The following is a 5,278-nucleotide window of genomic DNA, read 5'->3' as shown; positions in this document are numbered from 1 at the left end:
AACTGGCCCAAAACAAAATAGATCATGATATATACTTTGTGGGGCGCTCACAGCTTGTTTACTAGGGCATTGTGTCACAGTCCGAAGATGTCTTCGGCGAATACCTAGCCTGCCTGCCAGACGAAACACAATTTGACCGACACAAAGCGCTCCTTGTTTGAAAGGACGCTGCGGCTACGTGATAAACTCAAAGACCCTTGGGACCAGTTATGCGCAGGGTGCCGCAGATATTGTCATCACATAGGAGATGCGCAACGCCAGAGTTAACAGGGGGACCCGAAAAAGACGAGCGAGTACTCAACGACACTACGTTGAAATTTGTAGCGAAAGATGCAGGCAGGCCTCGACCGAGGAGGATCAACGAGAACGGACCGATGAGGCCTCTGTTACGCAATAACACAGGACAGTTTGGAAAAGACTGGTCGCTGTGGAATTGCGTTTAATGGATCTTAGGAGAGTTGTGCCGCAATCATAGAGGCAAGGACTACGATGGCGCCGAATGCTCAGCGCGGGCCATCAAGGGAAGAGTCACTCATCAGGGCACCATTTAGCTCGGACAAAAAAAAGCCTTCAATTTGTCGAGTCCTGAAGTAATGGGAGACACAATCACTAGAGCAACTATGCTGCGCATGGACTAATCTGTTCCGTGGCCACCGGACCCAACACCGCCTTAGTCTTGCCAGACTGAAGGCAACGTCTCTATCCACAGAACATAGACCGAGAAGGAACCAGGGAGACCAAAGCAGAAATGCTATTGGTATGTCTGACGAAATTGTGTTTACTGGAGTATGGTGGGCCGAAGGTTGGCCATAGAGGACTAAGGGCGATCGACGCATAGATGGAAGTACGTCAGAGACGAAGGCAGGCAATCGTGTTAACGGGGATCGCTATACAGTATTCGAGGGTGAGGAAGAGCAGACGGTGGCCTGGAAACGTCATTGACGCTTGTGAGCTACTGTGTGTCACTGGGCGCACAGCATAGTTGTTTCCCGGCATAGTGGAGCACAAGCATGAAGCGCTGTAATACAAGGGAGTATCCAGATGCCTGATTAGCCCGGCACTGGTGCAGTGCCTGGTCCTGGATGTCGGCCTCCCACGTCACGAGGGTGGCTGTAACCCGGCTAGCAGGCAAAGCTCACAAATAAAGCTTATTGTTATGCGGCCATCTATGTGGTGTGGCATATCATTTGAGGGCGAATAGCTGATAGGGCCTCTTCCGTGTGACTTTATTGCTAGGCTATTCTGGTTTAGCAGACATCAGATATCATTATATTTCCTGTCGGATACGCTGCGTGGAGATATGAACCGCCACTGGTGTGACCTAGCAGTGCTGCTGCGAGAGGGGTTCGCTGGAGGCACGTGACCTCACCTCCAGGGCTTACTCAGAAACTGCAGCATACCATGCATACGATGCCCTTGCCAAACGGGTTATCCTCATGTCGAGGGCGGGTATTCTGAGCGCTACAAGTCATTTCTGAAGCCGAAGCGCGCTTCCCTATCACGAGCCGCACCTCAGCAGCCGGCCTGCAGCACTGCAAGCTCTAGTCCGCATTGCAGTACTGGATTCTCTCCTCATGATACCTGTTCCTTTAATAGACACGGCGGATCTGCTCTCTAAAGCCCTACAGGGGTTTTTGCTCTCTATGTTTGTCGAGCATCAGCGTACTCTCGGTCCAACAGTCTCAACTCGTAAACCCCTCTCACCTTGCCGGCGGTAGGCGAGGCCGACAAAGCGTCTGTGTGGCCTAGTGCACTGTTAATATGCAAGTATTGGGTTTTTTGAGTATAGTTAGCTTAAGCTTAGAAACTGCCGTCGCAGGTGCTGACAGCCTGTCGAGCCAAAAGGCGTCTTTTTCCCGGTTTCCGTGCAAGGGAGCTGCCTCCCAAGCGGCCTGTTGTTCACCAAATATATGTTAAGGCGAGACAACAAAGCTCCCTGCTGATATATTTGGATTCCACAGTGCGATTGCTACACACTACCCTTGAAGTGCTGGGCGCCCCCCCGAAATTTGCCGACGCTGAACGTAGAAGCCGGTCTTTTCCAGGTAAGGTTTGCACGGAAAGGACAGGTAGCATACTGTTTCCTGTTAAGTAATGCGTCTCTTTGAACTTTAGGTGAGGTCGTTCAGTATTGAAGATGCACTCCCCTTGTCGAAGACCAAAATCAATGCTTTCCTCCAAACTGTGTTTTCCCAAGGAGTAGTTGCCCATTTTGAAGACATTCGTATACAGAGTCTGGACCTAGTCTCTCACGCGCAGCTGTTATGGCGATTGCTAAGCACCTCCTAATAACATCTCCGTACTACGAATTCAGAACTTACACGGTGCCAAGGCAGGAGTTCCAGTACTTTGGCTACACCATCGGCGGGCCGGAAGTTAAGGGTTCAGCTGAAGACAACATGCAATTCCAATCCGTCCAGGGCTACCATTGCACGAGACGCAAGTGCGGCAGTCTTTCGGGACTGTCAAGCACGGTGCATATCCATGGCTCCAGAGTTTGCCGACGTGGTACGGCCGCTTGAAGCATATGACACTGCCTGGGTCCCACCGCATACGTCCGCTGTGGCGCGACTCAAGAAGCGGCTGGTCAAATATACGGTGCACTCAATTTCCGACTCCACCAGACCTTATCACCTTTGAGCCACTGCATCAGGCTATGCCTGAGGCTCAGTATTGGAACGCGACAAGGAACGAGCGCTTTTTGAGCCAGATCACGAACATTTTACTGCAGAAGGACTCCATATCCACCCAAGAGTCTCAGACGTTAGTCAGTGCATGAATACGTGGGAATAAGTACTTCCCTGTGCAAAGGCCTCTCCCACACAAATCACCAGCGACCAACTTCCACCAGTCAACCACCTCTAATCCACAACGAAATCACATGGAGCATTGGCTCGATTTTCAACACAAATTCCAGAATCTCATTATCAACTATCTGAAAGGCACGCACTACTAGACTGTGGACGGTCTCACCGGCCATCCGCACTTCGTCCGTGGTGGAGATGCCCTGCACCCGCTCGCCACTGCTTGTATCACTTCCTACGGGGAAATGACCGCCATTACTGCAGCCGCTGATGTGCCAGGACAGCAACACGGGAATCAGGGCTGTCAGGAAGCTATTGTGGGGGTTCCAGCTTTCTAAGGGGCTCAAGCGGTCCCCTTCAAAGCTCTCCCATCCCAATTGTCCCCTGATCCAGTGTCACAAATCGTGGCATCAAAGCAAGAACCCGATATGCCCTCCTCCACCGGGGTGTTCAACTGCAGGGATGTAATCGCTTGAATCCAGTGAAAGACAGTCCTTGAACCGCAAGGGCTTACCTTCGTTGTGCTTTGATGATGACCCGATACGAGCTCAAGCTTGGGCTGCTTAATCCAACCGGCCCGACCTCACCGAACTTTCCGAAGTGGTCGAGTGGTGGAACAGCGGAGGGAGTCATTCTTACTTCAAATGAGACACAGAAAGCACTTCGTCTCATCGCTCATTCTCCATGCATTTGCGCACTACATGTGGAGCATTCGCGTTTCTCCACTACCTAGGTTCTATGTGCTGTCCGCAGCCATGACCACGTCATCGCCTGCAAACGTCTTGCTTGCGAACGATGTACTCACGTTAAGCTACACCTCATCAAGAATCTCTCTTCTTGAATGAAAGGCACAATGCAAACTTACTTTATTGCCCACGGGTTGAGCTATGGCGAGGCTGCAAGGTACTTATTCAGAGGCCAAGAAGCTTACATCAGCCACCCCGCATTGCTGTCAAACGATTTAGTCACGTTAAGCTAGACTTGATTACGAAATCATTTTCTGCGATAACAACAATACTTCAACTTTCGGTTAGAACACTGATTTATAAGACGGCACAGTTCATTTTGACTACCAAGGCTATTTCAGCAGTGGATACGGTTCAATTTGTCGCATCTCGCCCATTTTGATTTTGTGGGGCTTCAAAAGTCCTTTTTGATCGGGGCCCACGATGTCACTTTGACACGTGGAGGCGTCTATGCTAGACTCTGAACGTCAAGCAGGTGGTGGCATCCGCACATCACCTTCAAGGGGACGGTGAACAGAGTATATAGACAGATGCTGCGGAGTTTGATTCCTCACTCCGATGGGAGCGAGTGTCAGATCGTGCCTCTCGCTCCTGCGGTCGCATAGAGTACCAACGGTGACCACTGGGTACCATACTACGGCATCACGAATCGACATGCTTGAGAATGTCACGCCAACACTCACGCCCAACGACCAGGTTCTACAGGCAAATGTTTGAGCCGACCTAAAGTCATACACTTCATGCGTAATGACGGCAAAAGTTTTAAGCTGCTTTCGAGCTAAGGGAAGTTAAGTTTATTATCGGTGGCGAAGTGTGGATTAGTACCCGCAATCTCCCGGGTGGGTCCATCTACTCTAAGCTTGGGTCCCGTTACTGTGGACCAAGTTTGACATGCTAGTAGGTCGCCACGCCTGCCGCAGCGGTGCCGTACCTCCCTGAGGCAGGCACCACGATGTTTCTTGCATTGACACGCATGAGAGCTTGATAAGGCGACATTTTAACGACGTTTCAAGAGCCAGCGGTTGGTCGGCTCTACATTCGAGACACCACAAGGCAGCCATCAGCCACATACGGAGTCGAATACACTGTGACGAATAAGAGTAAGGGTGACTCCCTTCGGTATCTGAGCAAATGACGGGGCAAGCCAGAGGACCACACCACCTGAAAACAGATTCAACCTTACAAATTGCCGCCTTTTCCCAGCGCATGGCAGCCCAACCAACTCAAGCGGCCCCAACAGGCAACAGCCCACTACGCCAGTTTCCTAGAGGTGAGGGTCATGGGAGGAGAGCAAGTGGCTGAATCATTACAGCCGCTTAAGGGACCTACCAAAAATTTTAATGGCGAGCACGCTCTCAAGGCATAAATTTACCTGGATGGCAGCTGGAGGGGCAAGCCCCAGGAGCCCACAATAATCCCTGCAAGACACGAAGGACAATGCCCTTGAAAGCTTGCAGTTGACGCCGCTGACGGAACACGCGACGTTCACCGGGAGGGTAGGGCTTCTTGCGAGACGAGTGAAAGTGTAGTGCACAACACTACACTAGCAAGCTCTGATAAAAGAAATAAAGACACAGACAAATACTTCCAAACAGAAAGAAGCTCAAACAAATAAACGTTACCCCTAGGCTAGAAGTGCGAGACATAGCCTCCGTGGGGCGTAAACAAGAGGCACAAAGTATTACGTCCAGGAGCCTGTCTAGTGGATGACTTCAAGGTCTAGAGCTC

General features: G+C 51.0%; 1 pseudogene; it reads left to right on the top strand.

Annotated features, from left to right (window-relative positions):
* The first annotated feature begins 2,484 nt into the window (after positions 1 to 2,484).
* On the top strand, positions 2,485 to 4,076 carry LOC113147349 (annotated as a pseudogene).
* The last annotated feature ends 1,202 nt before the right edge of the window (positions 4,077 to 5,278 follow it).

This window comes from Cyclospora cayetanensis, unplaced genomic scaffold (genome assembly GCF_002999335.1).
Source record: "Cyclospora cayetanensis isolate NF1_C8 unplaced genomic scaffold, CcayRef3 CcayRef3_contig_195, whole genome shotgun sequence".
Lineage (NCBI taxonomy): Eukaryota > Apicomplexa > Conoidasida > Eucoccidiorida > Eimeriidae > Cyclospora > Cyclospora cayetanensis.
Note: the sequence above shows the minus strand (reverse complement) of the source record. Positions and strands in the feature narration are given on the sequence as shown.